We start from the raw sequence: 16,545 nt of genomic DNA, 5'->3' as shown, positions 1-16,545 counted from the left end.
TTTAAGGGAATCAGCAGAGTCAAATATGCATTTTTCCCCCTGCTGGATTCTACTCGACTCTCGATGCTTTGTCTCAGAAGTCTCTACAAACACCTTCTTCTGCTTCATGTTACATTTTGTCTTCATTCATCTATAAGCCCTTAGAGGGCACAGATTGCGTTTCTGTCTTTTTACTTATATCCCTCGTACTCAGCACAGTACCTAACATATAATAAATACTTGCTCACTTTCCTGGACTTAACAAACGCTTGGTGAATGATTAACAGATATATATGTTTTAGGAATATATATATATATATATATATATATATATGTATGTATTTCATTCTGAGAATAATTGTAAAAAATTTGGTATGCTAACTCATTATATTTAAAATATTTATATGTTCTCTGATTTTTTTCTTTGTATCACCAATCTTAAATTTGTGACATGTCTCACCATCTTTATTTTGCTTATGCTGTTTTTAATTCATGTTTTTATTATATCATATTTTGGCATAAGTACTTACTATTTATATATTTCATAGCTACAGATTATTTCTTTTTTGTCTAGTACATGATCTATTTTAAGTTGTTCATCATGCCAATAATAATCCTCTGTACAGGCCATATGTCTTTAAATTGAATTTCTTCTCAGGCTGTTCAACTCTATGCTTTCCCTTTTGATTATCTTGTTAGATCTCTTTCAGTTCTGAAAGGGGAATATTAAAATATCAAATAATTATTGTTTAACCATCCATGGTATTTTTAACAGTCAGTTAGGTTTTCCTTTAAGAAATCATAAGTCTGATGTAAGAAGGTCAAGTAATTCTGAGAAAATAATCCAGAGAAGCATTCAGAAGATCATGTCAGTCATTTTATTAATGAACAGACATGTAGACACATGACTCCCAACCCTATAGTCCCAATGGTGCACAAAATAATGGTGAATCAGTTGCTGAGTTGTATTTTGGGATGAGTACTCCAATTAAAAGCCCAGGTCTCCTAGGTTTTGGCTCTGGAGCTGATCTGAACTACACTAATTTCTCACCAACCCTTATCAAACACAATATCATTGTGATCAGGAAAGTTGTTTAACCTAGAATACCTGGATTAGATGACATTTGCTAAATTGATAGCTTGCTGATCTTATATTTCTTAGTTTAAATGTAGTTGACAAAGCCACTTAAAGAACAAAGGAACTTCCTAATACTTGGGTCATTCATTGGTCAAAAGTGAATCACTTTGACAGTTGGGGGATAGCAATAAGCTCATCCTCACATTAATAATGATTTTTTTCATTGTCTATGGTCACTTAAACATAAATTAGTTTCATTGTTTTTTTTTTCTTTTTTTCCCCCTTTTTTGACCTCATGAATGAACACATTGTTTTTCTTGACATAACTATTAGGGTTTTTCCATTTTTGGAACCCTCCACCCCAAAATAATTTGATTACAATCTCTGTTTTATTCCACATGTGCCTTGATTTTTCAGCTTCCCTTATTGAATTAGCACATTATAAAAATGTTCTTATAAATACAACTATTTCCTAGCATATTTGAAGAGTTTGTTTAATCCATCCACATTTAAAATTACAATTATTAGATTTTTATTATCCTTCACATAATGCTTTTGCTTGACTTTTCCCCATTTTTTCTTATTACTTGTTGCCTGAGTTTATTATTGGTTGTATTAATTTGAGCTCAATCTCCTCAAAATAAAAGCTACCCTCTGTCTTTCCATTTTCCTTTTCTGCCTATAATTCCTTGACTTTATTTTTATCTTTTTTTCAACCTCCCCCCCACCCCTCCGCCTTTTTTTTTTTTCTTTGCAGGGCAATGAGGGTTAAGTGACTTGCCCAGGGTCACCCAGCTAGTAAGTGTCAAGTGTCTGAGGCTGGATATGAACTCAGGATCTCCTGACTCCAGGGGCGGTGCTCTATCCCCTACACTACCTAGCTGCCACGCCACCCCCCCCCTCCACTTTTTACCCTTCTGTCTCACAGTCCAGGCACACTTCAAAGGACAACAACCATATTGTTAGTTGTTGTCATGTCAACAAATAACTGCTTCAAAGAAAGAAGTCAATGAACAGTTCTTACTCATCTCTTCTTCTGTTCACCCTTACCTGATCTTTCACTGGGCTGCACCTGTAGCTATTGTACAGCAACTCTCCTCCTTAGCGTTCACTACTGGCTTCTCTTCATCCATCCCCAGAGGAATTTTTTCATTGTGTTTGTTGTATTTTGGTGTTTTGTATTTTTTGGTGTTTGTTGTATTTTTCTTTTTTGTATAAATTTTTTTACTCTAATTTTTTTAGATTGCTCTATTTAGGAGAGCTCCCTTCAGAATGCTATGATAGCTTAGGTAAACCTCATTTGATCCCAAGCCTGATATATTTTGGCTATCATTACCACTGTTCATCTACATGGGGTGGCAGGTATTAGGCTGCCTCAGTCTTGCCACAAACCTTATCTTCTATTTCAATCTTCTGGGATACATGTTGTTGCCAGGCCTTGCTTGGCCACTTTTCTCATTTTCATCGTACACTTATTGATCTAAAATTGATTCCCATCCCTTCTTGTGGCTTTAACAGTCTACAATGAGATGGTGGTTAATACTGCATAGCCCTTGTAGCACAGATGGAAATTTGGTTTTCTCTCTTGCCCTGTTACCCAATCCTCTAAGGATTTCACAACTAGGACTTTACTCACTCCAAAATGAGCTATGGGAGCTTGTTGTCATTCTCTTACAATCCAGTTAAGGAACCTGATTATTGAAAATGATACTGGTTTATGATTGTAAGAATTCATAATGGATTCCATAAAGTGGTCCCTCTTCTCACCTCTACTGCTTCTCAATTTGCTTATCTCCTGTCTCACATTGTCATATACCCTTGCTGCAGGAAATTTTATCATCACACAACTGGGTCTCACTGACTCAAGTCTCTCTTCTCTTTCAAAAGTATATGTCTAAATTGACATCCTTCAAGCCCTTCCAATTTAAAGAAATAAACAATTCAAGTGTCTCACTATAGCTATAAGATTAAATATAAAATACACAGTGTGGCTTTTAAAATCCTTTGTAACCTGTGCCTGCTTTTATCTTTCCAGTCTTCTTATACCTTGCACCATTCCAAATTCTACACACTGGCTCAGATTCCTTGCTATTCCTCATACAAGGTTCCATCTTCCTATTATGGGAAGTTTTGCTGGTTGTTTCCCATTGCTAGAATTTCTTCTATCCTCATTCTTGCCTCTTGGCTACTCTAGCTTCCTTTAAGTCTTAGCTAAAATTGATTGTTCTGCAAGGAGCCTTTCCTAGTCCCATTTAATGTGAATGCCTTCCTATTGAGAGTGTTTCCATTTTCACCTGTATACATCTTGTTTATACATAGTTCTTTGTATATCATCCCCTCCCTCCCAAATTCTGGCTTTTTTGAGTACATGGGCCATTATTTTGCATTGTTTTGTTTACCTTTCTTTGACTCTTCAGTACTTAACATAGTCCCTATCCTATTATAGGTGCTTGTTGATGAATTTTTGACTTGAATAACTCATGCTGGCTTCTCCCAGTGTAATGATTTTACCTACCTCTTTATACTTCAGGTTATCATTTTTGAGAATTCGGGATTAGATAGAGGCACTTGCACAATATTTTTGGATGTATTTTTTTTCTTTTTAGAGGTGAACTGGGACTTCTTAGGAAATTCCCCATTGCCCTCTTTAAAAAATAATTTATGAAATAAAACAAGCATTTTCATAACCTAGTATAATATATTATTTTTTGGAATCAAAAGTGCTATTGAAATATGGTCAACTGAAGTTTTCCATTGACACTCAGAAGTCAAAGTAAGACAGTGCAGAGAGGGAAGACAGAAGAGAGAACTCATAGTTGTGTCATAAAGCAGTATATCTTTCCAATTACATCTTGCATAAAAATACAACTTGGTGCAGTGGAAAGAATGCTGTGGGCTCTGGTGTCAGAGGACCTGCTTACTTTGAATCAGTACCCAGGCTTTGCCAATGAGTAAGGACTGAAAAGGGAGAGGGATGTAACAAGCAACTCAGAAAACCCTGGACAGTAACAGTAGGAGATCTTTCTTTAGTGCTGTCCATCTAATCCCCCAAAGAATCTCCCTTTGGGTACAGTCTCTATGTGAGCACGTTCTGCTCTAATCTGATTCAATCACCTTCACTCCCACAAACTTTCAGTCCAATGAAAATCTCCCAATACTTTGATCAAAGTTGTTGCTAGCACAGACATGGTGCCTATTTCCTCCCCCCATAACCTAGTATAAAAAAAGATGATTGCACATGAAACTGAAAATCCATTTTGTATAATTTGTTCCTTATAAATATATGATAAATTTATAATGTACATTTCTTTCTTATCTCTACACCCCCAAGATAATTACCATTAGAAACATGTGTGTGTGTGTGTAAACTTATTTTCAACATACTTCTGTCAGTTCTGGATGCAGATAGCATCTTTCTTTATATGTCTTTTATACTTGTTCTCTTAATCAGAAGATGAAAATTTCTATATTTTATCTCATTTGATTGTCACAATAGCCCTGTGACACAAATGCTGCAAGTGTTATTATCTCCATTTTAAAGATCAGGTAAATGAGGCTGAGAGATTAACATTCATTTTCCTAGTGTCCCATAGTTAGTAAGCATGTGAGGAAAGGTTCAAACCTTGATCTTTTATGTCTAATGCCAATAACCAGTCCACAGCACCATGCTGACTCCTTGACAGACCTGCTGGTATTTCTGAGCATAAAATGTAGTCATGTGGTCATTATAGAAATATAAATATTGATGCATGTCAATGCAAAATTGTTACATAATTTTATGTTTTAGTAAGTGAGGTTCTTAGTCTTGATATCAATATTAGAAAATTAATCTACAGATGCTTATAGCATTCACATTCTTGTGTCTTTAGCATTTCCTAAGAGATGCATCTGTGAGAGCCTTTTCTTTTTATTCCTAAGCTCTTACCTTGTTTTATGTACTTCCTTTATTTACCTTGTCTTAATAACTCTCTTGTTCTTTTCCCTTGAAACCTCCTTCTACTTCTCTTTCTGTGTGACTCCTTTTTTTCCCAAGCTGCTAGGTGGCTCTTATTTAATTCTTGTCCTTTAAAGGCAGGCTCCAGTAGCTGAGCCCTTTTCTAGGTACTTGGAAAGAAGGGGAGTTAGAAATTGTCTACAAACATAACCCCTGCCCTCAAAGAGCTTAAAGACTAGCTGAGGAGATTGTATCAGCCTCAAATTTCCACTAAGCAGAGGGGAGTCAGGGTAGCCTAGGAAATCCAGTACTGAAGCATGTGACCTTGTCTGGGCCTGGGAAAGGCTGAGAGCCTCATCCCCTGTTCTGAGAATAGATGGGGGGCCATGTTGCTGCTATCTCCTTGCAAGGCACCCAAGTCCCTCCTTGTAATATCCAGACCAAGACCCTTGGTCCTTCCCTCCAAAGTGTCCTGGAAAGAAGGAAGCAGGAAGAGAATGACTCTGGCTGCAGCCACTCAGCTGGGGGCCTGTGGGAGCCATTTCTTGAGAAGGACATGAGGTAGCTGCCCATTTCTTCATCCTGACAAGTCCAGGAGACCAGCAGCATTTTGGTGCCTAGATCCTCTGAGTGGACAGTGGCCTGGATGAGGATGGATTCCACAATGACCAAGTCATCAGGCAGGTGCTGGACTGAATGAGCTTCCAGAACATTCCTCAGGTAGCTGTAGATGTGCAGCATGATCTCCTGCTTCTTGCATGTGTCATGGATGTGCACACAGCATGTGAAGCAGAGGTGGTGTCAGCCAGGCCCAGCTCCTTGGGGTCTTACTCAGAGGGCACCAGCCAGAAGTTATTGTCCTTCATGATCAGGATGCCGTGCATGAGCTAAGGCTTATGGGTGTCAGGGAGCAGGCCCGGAGCCATCTCCCTATTTGGCAGGACCAGCAAGTTGACCACAGGGATATTGGGGTGAGTGAGCAGGGTGACCACCTCCCCATTGGCTGGAATGTAGCAGTCCACATGGAATTCAAGCTCAAACTTCTGTTTCAGGAATTCCATCTTCTTGGCTTCCCCATGGACAAGCAGCACGTTGTCTGACTCAGCCTGGAAGACCAGCTGCATTATGACTTTGGCATCTTCTTGGTCACTGAAGGACATGTACTCCACCTGTGACTTCACCTCCAGGATCTACCTAACTTCCCTCTGCAGCTTGAACTGCCCACTCAGGATCTTGTGGCCCACAGTCCCCTGCCCATTGCAACCCTGCATGATGAACATGTTCTTCTTGTTCCAGCCCACTTCCTGACAATCTGCAGGGACTGGCCAACATGCAACCTGTGTGGAATGGCAAAGACAACCATTGGTCAAGGGTTATCAGCAAAAGCTCAGTCAAAAGCCTTGATGTGTTTGAACTCAAACATGTTTCTCTGAACAAATGTTTTCCAGATCTTCTGATTGGTCCAGGTAATGAAGAGCTTGTACTGGTGATTGGCCTTCTTGATCAAACCTGCAGAGAAGTAGATTGGGTCTTTCAGCTTCATTCTTTCCCATAACATCTCCAAGAGGATGCAGAGCTCCTGTTCCCAGCCCAGAGCAAACACCTTTCCATCCTGCTCCACTGTCCTAAGTGCCAGTCCAGAATCGCGTTATAGTCGCCTGTGTAAATTGGAGATTTGGAGTTAACTTTTATCTGGAATATGGTGGCATGTAGCTATGTCCTGTGTAGTAGGCCTTGATTTCCAGATCATCATCCACATGTATAGTCTGCTAGAGGTACACAGCCACAACTTTCTTCATGGAGTCCTTGATTATCTGGGAAGTGAAGAAGTTGGTTTCCCCTTTCTTATCCGCAGTAATCTTCCCATAGTCCTCCAGGAGAATGGGGCAGATGGTCTTGGTAGGATGAGTCATGTAGGTGGGTACCTTGTAGCCCACCATCTCACTGAAGAAAGGTAAGGCTTCACAGTGGTCCAAGTGGAAGTTAATCTTCCATTTTGGGTAATGTAAGAAAAATCTGCAAAGTGTCTATCATCATTATGGCCCATGTGCATCCCATCATCCAACTTGACGTTCTGGCCAGCAATGGAGACAAGGATACAACTGGGGTCCACATTATGACCAGCCCTCAAGTGAGTGACTTTAATCTCTGGCATCTTGAGTGACCAAGTTCTCAGTACTTTATCAGACTAGATCCAGGACACCACAGAGCAATGCATACAAAGCTTGGGTCTTTGAGATCACACAGGTACCATTGGTGAGTGCCTAGGTCCTGAGCCTGCAGACTCCTTTTCTTCCCACTGCCTCTCCTCCTATTCACTCTCTAGCCTTTTATTTCTCCTTATCTCGCTTCCCCTTCTCTTATCTCTTTTTTTTCTTCTTTCTCCCCTTCTTTTCCCCTCCTCTTTATGTTTCTCTGTATTATCCTTCTCTTTCTAGTGTTAAGGGCTAAAATTCTAGCTAAACTGTCTAAAATATCTAATGAGGGGTTGCCAATAAATTATAAGCTTTAGCAAGAGTTAGGCTTTTAAGCATTTATTAAGAAGAATAAGAATTTGGTAAAAAGAGAGAGAAAAGGCCTAGATTCCTATCTATTAAAGGGAGAGTGCATTTCTAGCTCCCTTCTCCACCAGAGTCCAAAGGAAAGAGCGTGAGACAGAGCGCTAGTTCCTTCCTTCTTCCTCCCACTAGCCAATGTCACTTCCTGACACCAAAGAAAAGACTCCTGGTCTTGCCTTCAAAGACTTTCGCTTCATGGGCGGAACTCTTGTACAGTAAGTCTCCAGCAGGTGGCGTCATTCCAATCATTACACTAGTTTCCTTCCTCCTGTTCCCTTTTCTATTTTCTCCTCATTAAATCCTCTTCTTCTTACTCCTCTACTCCTTCTCCCCTCTTTATCTTCCTCCTTTAATGGAAGAAAGACCTTTAGCAGCTCCTTCTAGTCAAGTTCTTTTTTATGCTTAGAATATTATTTTCCAATTACTTGTAGAAACAAATTTTGACATAATTTTTGGTGGGGCAATGAGGGTTAAGTGACTTGCACAGAGTCACACAGCTAGTAAGTCTCAAGTGTCTGAGGTGGGATTTTAAACTCAGGCCCTCCTGAATTTAGGACTGGAGCTTTATCCACTGTGCCACCTAGCTGCCCATTGACAACAATTTTTAAAAACTTTGTGTTCCAACTTCTCTTCCTCCTTCCCTTGCCACCCCACCCTAAGAACTCAAGCAATTCAAAATAATTTATACATGAGAAGTCTTAGAAAACATCTCCACATTAGCCAGGTTGTTAGAGAAAACAAGTAAAAACAAAACTTCAAATTAAAGAACTATCAAAAAATATGCTTCAATCTGTTTTCAGATACCATCAGTTTTTTTCTCTGTAGACAGATTGCAATTTTCATAAGTCTTTCAGAGTTATACTGGATCACTGCATTGCTGAAAATAACCATGTCCTTCCCAACAGATCATTTTACACTATTGCTATTCTTTTGTATATAGTACATTTCACTCTGCTTCAGTTCATGTAGGTCTTTCCAGGTTTTTCTGATAGCATCCTGTTCATTCTAACTTTTATATAGTACCTTAAACTTGACAAAGAATTGTCTTCACAATAGCCCAGCAAAGTAGATACCATACTTTTACCATTATAATCAATCAATCATCAGTGTTTCCCTCCATCCTATTCCCTTCCTGTGTTATTTACTCTATTTTCTATCTTCTTTTACTCTATTCCTCCTCAAAATTGTTTTGCTTCTGACTGTTCCCTCCCCTGCTCTGCCCTCTGTTTTTTCACTCTTCCCTCCTTATCCTCTTCTCCTTCTACTATCCTCCAGGTTTAGAAAGATTACTTATCTTAGTTAAGTGTGTATGTCATTCTCACCTTGAGCCAATTCTGATGAGATTAAGATCTTTGAGCTAATTCTGCGTTCTAAAATTTCTACCTCTCTCCCTTCTCAATCCCCACTATTGCATCAAGCAATTAAGTATAAGGCATACATGTGCAGTTGTGCAAAACATCTTCACCTTCCTTGAAAGTGTTCTGCTTTTTACTGTTCCCTCCACCAATCTACCCTTCCTTCCCCTCCCACCCTTGTCTCCTTCTCCTTCCACTTTCCCACAGGGAAAATTATATTACTATACCCACATGAGTATGTATGTTGTTCCCTCTTGCAGGCATTTCTAATGATAGTAAGGTTCACTCACTCCCCCACTCCTTCCCCCTCTTCCCTGACCCTCCATAAGCTTTTTCTTGTTTCTTTTATGTGAGCTACTATTCCCCAGTCTACCTCTCCCTTTCCCTTTCTTCCAGTGGATTCCTCTTACCTGTTAACTTTATTTTAAAGATGTCATCAAGGGTTAGCTAGGTAGCACAGTGGACAAAGTACCAGTCCTGGAATCAAAAGACCCCAAGCTCAAATCTGGCCCCAGATATAAGCCACCTCACTCTGCCTGCCCCACAAGAAAGCAAGGATAAACAAAAAAATAAATGCTTTACAGATATCATTTCTTTATAATCAGTTCATACCTATGTCCTCTTTCTATGACTATTTGAATTCCTTTTTTTCTTGCTGCTTGCAATATTTTATTCCTGACCTTGGAGCTCTTGAATTTGGCTATAATATTCCTAGGAGTTTTCCTTTTGGGATCTCTTTCAGGAGGTGATTGGTGGATTCTTTCAATTTCTATTTTACCTTCTGTATCTAGAATATCAGGGCAATTTTCCCTGACAATTTCTTGGAAGATAATGTCTAAACTCTATTTTGGTTATGGTTTTCAGGTAGTCCAATGATTTTGAAATTATCTCCCCTGGATCTGTTTTCCAGGTCAGCTGTTTCTCCAAGGAAATATTTCATATTGTCTTTTTTTACTTATTATTCATTTGGATTTGCTTTATTGTGTCTTGGTTTTCCATAAAGTCACTAGGTTCCATGTATTCAATCCCAATTCTTAGGCAATTATATTCTTCTGAGATCTTTTTTATCTCTTTTACCATTGGGCTTTTCAAGCTGTTGACTTTTTTTCCTCATGATTCTGCTGCATCTCTCTCATTTCTCTTTCCCTCCTTTCTTCTACCGACTAACTCTTCCTCCTATCTCTCCTACTTTCTCTTCAAACTTCCTTTTGAGCACTTCCATGGCCTGAGACCAATTGATATTTTCCTTGGAAGCTTTGGATGTAGGGGCCCTGAGGTTGCTATCCTCTTCTGAATGAGCACCTCAATCTTCCTTATTGATAAAAAAAACCAACAAGAAACAAACAAAAAACCCTTTCTATAGCTCTCAATTTTCTTTGCTTGCTCATATTGCCATCTTTTACTTGACTTTTAACTCCTTCTTACAGTGGGGTGCTACTTCCATGCTACACTGTTCCAAGCTTCAGAGGGTCCCAGGTGTTTCAGTTTGAGGAAGGGAAGGTTTTTTTTTTTTTTCCCTAGCCTGACCTATTCTTTGATCTGAAGATAACCTCAAGCCAACTTGCAAAGTAACCAGTCAGAAAAAAAACGTTGTGTGCTATGTTTCTTAGCTGTGACAAATCAGTGCCTCTCCCCCACCTGGATCTTCTGCTGCTCAAGATTTCTTCCTAGTTCCCTTCTGGGTTGGGATAGCTGAATTGCTCCTTAGGTCCCACAGATACTCCTGTATTCCCACCTGCCCTCTGACCAGCCAATTAGCCCTCTCACCTAACCATAAGCTTAGTTCCAAAAGATGCTGGTGTTGCAGCTGATTTAGAGGCTTGGGGGTAAATTTCTCAGGCACAGCCTGCCTAGGGATTATGTCGGTAAGACTTTAGGATTGAACTCTTCTTACAGCCCAGCACAGCCCCCTCTAAACTGTCTTTGGCTGGAAAATAATCTCAGCCTGTGTTTTTTGTAGGTTTTGCTGTTCCAAGGGTTGTTTTGTGGCTGTTTTGGGGGGTAATTGTGGTAGGAGCTCTGTGTGTTTAATGTCTTTCCTCCACCGTCTTGGCCTCTACTCAAGTGGTATTCCTAGAGTCTTCTCCTTAATTTCTAGTCCTTTTTTGAATTTAAAATCCTTATCCTACTAATGCATAATTGGTTTAACTGTGAGATGATCCAACCATTCTGGAGAGTAATTTGGAGCTCTGCCCAAAGCACTATCAAAATTTGTATACCCTTTGATCCAGAAATAACATTGTTAGGTCTATATCCCAAAGGTTTCACAAAAGGAGAAAGAACCTAGTTTTACAAAACAATATTAATAGCAACTCTTTTTTATGGAGGCTAACTATTGGGAATCAAAGGGATACTCATTAATGTGGGAATGGCTAAGCAGGCTGTAGTATATATCATTGTAATGGAATATCCCTGTGCAGGATAACAAGCAGGATTATTTCAGAAAAGACCAGAAAGATTTACATGAACTGATACATAGTAAAATAAACAGAAATAGGGAAACATTGTCCAGGGTAATAGCAATATTATTTTGATGAAGGATCATAATGTCTCAGTTATTCTAAGCAATACAATGAACCACTAATCCCAGAGGACTAATGAAGAAATATACTATCCACCTTCATAGAAAGAAATGATATTGATTGAATACAGCCTGAGGCATGCTATTTTTCACATTCTTTCTTTTATTTTTTTCCTTTATCCAATTCTTCTTATGCAAAATGACTAATATAGAAATATTTTACACAATTGCACATGTGTAATCTGATCACTTACTGTCTTGGGGGCTTGGGGGGGAGAAAAAAGGGAGGGATAGAATTTAGAATTCAAAACTTTAAGTAAAAACATTTTAACAATTTGAAAAAAATAAATTATTTTCCTTGGTCTAATCTATTTTTCTTAAGTTTTGTCTCACTTCCTCAGATTAAAATCTCAACTAAACTTTACCTAATATCAGATTTTGAAACATTTAAAATGAATATTGAATAGAGATTCCAATATGATGACTAATTAGGACACAAACTATTTCTTTTTTTCAGGATATATTTTATTCAAAAGAAATAGGATCAGTAAAAAGGGAGAGGTAACATTTGATATTAAAATCATTTCATCTTCATTATTCTTCATCATAAAACTAATATGAGAAAACATGGGAGAGAAGGAAAAGTATTTAGGTGAAAATAAAAGGAGGGACAAATATAAATGATTTTGCTATCATGTCATCACTGTTTACAATAGGCCATCTGGACAGAAAGAGAAAATAGATGAGATATTTGCAGAAGGAAAATTCCAAACTATAAATAACAATGAGTATCCAAGTATCAATAGTCATATATATGTAAGTTTGCTCCAGATTACTGATAATATAAGAAGTGCACATTAATACACACCTCTGAGGCATCATCTGACACCTAGAAAATTGGCAGATGAACACAAAATTGGAGGAAAAGCAACATTGCCAAGACTGTGTGAAAACAGGCTCACTAATACATGTTTTTAATGAGGGAATTGGGGTTAAGTGACTTGCCCAGGGTCACACAGCTAGTAAGTGTCTGAGGTCGGTTTTGAATGCAGGTACTCTTGCTGCCCACTTATACGTTCTTTTTTTTTTTAAATAAAAGTATTTTATTATTTTCCACTTACATGTAGAAATATTTTAACATTTGTTTATATAAGATTTCCAAATTCAAATTTTTCTTCCTCCCTTGCCTCCCTCCCCCCGCTCCTAGACAGCAGGTAATCTGATATAGGTTAGATATACATAATAACATTAAACATATTTCTCCATTAATCATGTTATAAGAGAAGAATCAGAGCAAAAAGAAAAAGAAACCCTCAAAACAGAAAACCTACAGAACAAAAAACAAAATAAATAGTATGGCCCAATCAGCATCCATATTACACAGTTCCTTTTTTCTTCTGGATTTGGAGAGCCTTTTCCATCATGAGTCCTTTGGAACTTTCTTGTACCATTGAATGGGTCAGAAGAATCCAGTCTATCACAGTTGATCAACACACAACCCTAATGATACTGTGTATAATGATCTTCTGGTTCTGCTCATCTCACTCATCATCAGTTCATGCAAGTCCTTACAGGTTTCTCTGAACTCCTCCTGCTGATTGTTTCTTACAGCATAATAGAATTCCATTACATTCATATGCCACAACTTGTCCAGCCATTCCCCAATTGATGGGCATCCCCTCAATTTCAAATTCCTTGCCACCACAAAAAAGAGCAGCTATAAATATTTTTGTACATGTGGGTCCTTTTCCCTTTTCCATGATCTCTTTGGGAAAAAGACCCAAAAGTGGTATTGCTAGGTCAAAGGGTATGTACAGCTTTATCACCCTTTGGGCATAATTCCAAATTGCTCTGCAGAATGGTTGGATCAGTTCACAGCTCCACCAACAATGCATTAGTGTTCCAATTGTTCCACAGTTCTCCAACATTTATTATTTTCCTTGTCATTTTAGCCAATCTAATAGTTGTCAGGTGGTACCTCAGTGTTGTTTTAATTTGCATCTCTCTAATCAATAGTAATTTAGAGTATTATTTCATATGGCAATAGATAGCTTTGACTTCTTCATCAGAAAACTGCCTGTTCACATCCTTTGACCATTTCTCCTTTTGGGAATGACTTGGATTCTTATAAATTTGATGTTGTTACCTAAATATTTTAGAAATGAGGCCTGTATCAGAAGTACTGGCCACAAAATTTGTTTCCTAGATTTCTGAATCCCTTCTAAATTTGGATGCATTGCTTCTGTTTGTACAAAACTTTTTAATTTAATGCAATCAAAATCATCTATTTTGCCTTTTATAATATTCTCTATCTCTTGTTTGGTCATAAACTGCTCTCCTTTCCAAAGATCTGAAAGGTAGAAAATTCCTTCTTCTCCCAATTTACCCATGTTATCACCTCTTATGTCTAAATCATGTACCCATTTTGAACTTATTTTAGTATAAGGTGTAAGATGTTGGTCTATGCCTAATTTCTGCCATACTATCTTCCAGTTTTCCCAGCAGTTTCTGTCAAATACTGAATTCCTATCCCAGAAGCTGGGGTCTTTGGGTTTATCAAACAGTACATTACTAATGTCATTTACTACTGTGTCTCCTGTGCCTAACCTATTCCACTGGCCCCTCACTGTATTTCTTAGCCAGTACCAGATAGTTTTGATGACTGCTGCTTGATAATAGAGCTCCAGATTTGGTAAAGCTAGCTGACCTTCCTGTGCTTTTTAAAAAATTATTTCCCTTGATATTCTTTACTTTTAGTTTTTCCAGATGAATTTTGTTATTATTTTTTCTTGCTCTATAAAATATTTTTTAGGTAGTCTGATTGGTATGGCACTGAATAAATACATCAATTTAGGTAGAATTGTCATTTTTATTATATTAGCTCAGCCTATCCATGAGCAATTGATATCTTTCCAATTATTTAGATCTAATTTGATTTGTGTGAAAAGTGTTTTGTAATTGTTTTCATAGAGTTCCTGGGTTTGTCTTGGCAAGTAGACTCCCAAGTATTTTATATTATCTACCAATACTTTAAATGGAATTTCTCTTTCTCTCTCTTGCTGCTGGACTTTGTTGGTCATGTATAGAAATGCTGATGATTTATGTGGATTTATTTTATATGCTGTTACTTTGCTAAGGTTGTCAATTGTTTCCAGTAATTTTTGAATTGATTCTCTAGGATTCTCTAAGTATAACATCATATCATCTGAAAAGAGTGATATGTTTGTTTCCTCCTCACCTATTATAATTCCTTTAATTTCTTTTTCTTGGCTTAGTGCTAAAACTAACATTTCTAGTACAATGCTAAATAATGGAGGTGATAATGGACATCCCTGTTTCACCCCTAATCTTATTGGAAAGGCCTTCAAGTTATCTCCATTACATATCATGCTTGCTGATGGTTTTAGGTAGATACTGTTTACCCTTTTAAGGAAAGCTCCACCTATTCCTAAGCTCTCTAGTGTTTTTATTAGGCATGAGTGCTGTATTTTGTCAAAAGCTTTCTCTGCATCTATTGAGATAATCATATGATTTTGGTTGGTTTTCTTATTGATGTGGTTGATTACATTAATAGTTTTCCTAATGTTGAACCAGCCCTGCATTCCTGGTATAAATCCCAGCTGGTCATAGTGTATTATCCTGGTGATCACTTGCTGTAATCTCCTTGCTAATATCTTATTTAAGATTTTAGCATCAATATTCATTAGGGAAATTGGTCTATAATTTTCTTTTTCTGTTTTTGCTCTGCCTAGTTTTGGTATCACAAATTATTTCAAGAAACACATACTATTTAGGAAAATATCTCTTCTAATATCCACTAGGGAAACATACTTATTCTGTCCTCTCATATGCCTTTAGGCAAAGTCCCAAAGAAAAAAGTGAAATTGTCTCAGGCCCTTGAATAGCTCAAAAGAGATTTTCAATATCATAAAAGAGAGGCAGATAAAAATGAAGAAAATAAACTAAGGTGATAAAAGAAAGAAACAGCATCTTGAAAAAATGCATGGAAAATACTAAAGGAAATAACATTTTAAAATAGAATAGGTGAAAGTTTAAAAGAAGCACAAAAATCCACTGAAGAATAGAATTCCATAAAAAGCAGAATTGGTAAAATGGATAAAAGAAGTACAAAGTCTCACTCAAAAAAATAATTCCTTTAAAATTAGAAGTGGGGAAATCGAATTTAAAGGTACTTAAGACATCAATAATCAATAAAACAAAAATCAAAAGAATGGAAAAAATAGAACAAAATGTGAAACATTTCATTGGAAAAAGAAGACTTAGAAAATAAATGGAAGAGAGATAATTTAGAATGATTTGAATTTCTGAAAGCCATGATCAAAAGAAGAGCTAGATATCTTTTAAGAAATTATCCAGAAATGGGGCAGCTAGGTGGCACAGATGATAAAGCTTCAGTCCTGTATTCAGGTGAACCTGAGTTTAAATCTGGCCTCAAACCCTTGACACCTACTGTTACCCTGGGTAAGTCACTTAACCCTCATTGCCTCACTAAAAAGAAAGAGAGAGAAAAATGAAGAAAGAAACAAAGAAACAAAGAATGAAACAAAGAAAGAAACAAAGAAAGAAATTTTCAAGGAAAACTGCCCAAATGTTCTAGAATCTAACAGCAAAATAAAAATTGAAAAAATCCACTTATGACCTCTAGAAACAAATTTTAAAATAAAAATTCCTAGGCGTGTTATAGCCAAATCCCAGAGCTACCAAGTCAAGGAGAAATAATTATAACCATTTAGAAGGAAACTATTCAAATATCTTGAAGCTATATTCAACATAATTAAAGATTTTGGATTATCTACATTAAAGTATTGCATGTTGTGGAATATATTACCGAGGGCAAAGGATCATGGTTATAGCTAAGTATCACCTACCCAGCATAACTGAGTATAATCTTTCAGAGAAAAAAGAAAATGATCATTTAATGAAATTGAGGATTTTCAAGCATTCTTTCTGAAAAAAAAAAACAAAGCTGAATCAATAATTGACATTGAAACAGAAGACTCAAGAGAAAGATATAAAGATAAAGAAACAATAATACTATCAGTGATTCAATAAGGTTAAAATACTTTTGATTCTCCATCTGTAAGAAAGAAAAAAATTCA

The 16,545-nt window shown here is 37.3% G+C and overlaps 1 pseudogene; it reads right to left on the bottom strand.

The window, feature by feature from the left end:
• Positions 1-5,508: 5,508 nt before the first annotated feature.
• Positions 5,509-7,146, bottom strand: LOC122732856 (annotated as a pseudogene).
• Between the last annotated feature and the right edge of the window lie 9,399 nt (positions 7,147-16,545).

This window comes from Dromiciops gliroides, chromosome 6 (genome assembly GCF_019393635.1).
Source record: "Dromiciops gliroides isolate mDroGli1 chromosome 6, mDroGli1.pri, whole genome shotgun sequence".
Classification (NCBI taxonomy): domain Eukaryota; kingdom Metazoa; phylum Chordata; class Mammalia; order Microbiotheria; family Microbiotheriidae; genus Dromiciops; species Dromiciops gliroides.
This window is presented reverse-complemented; position numbering and strand designations above follow the sequence as displayed.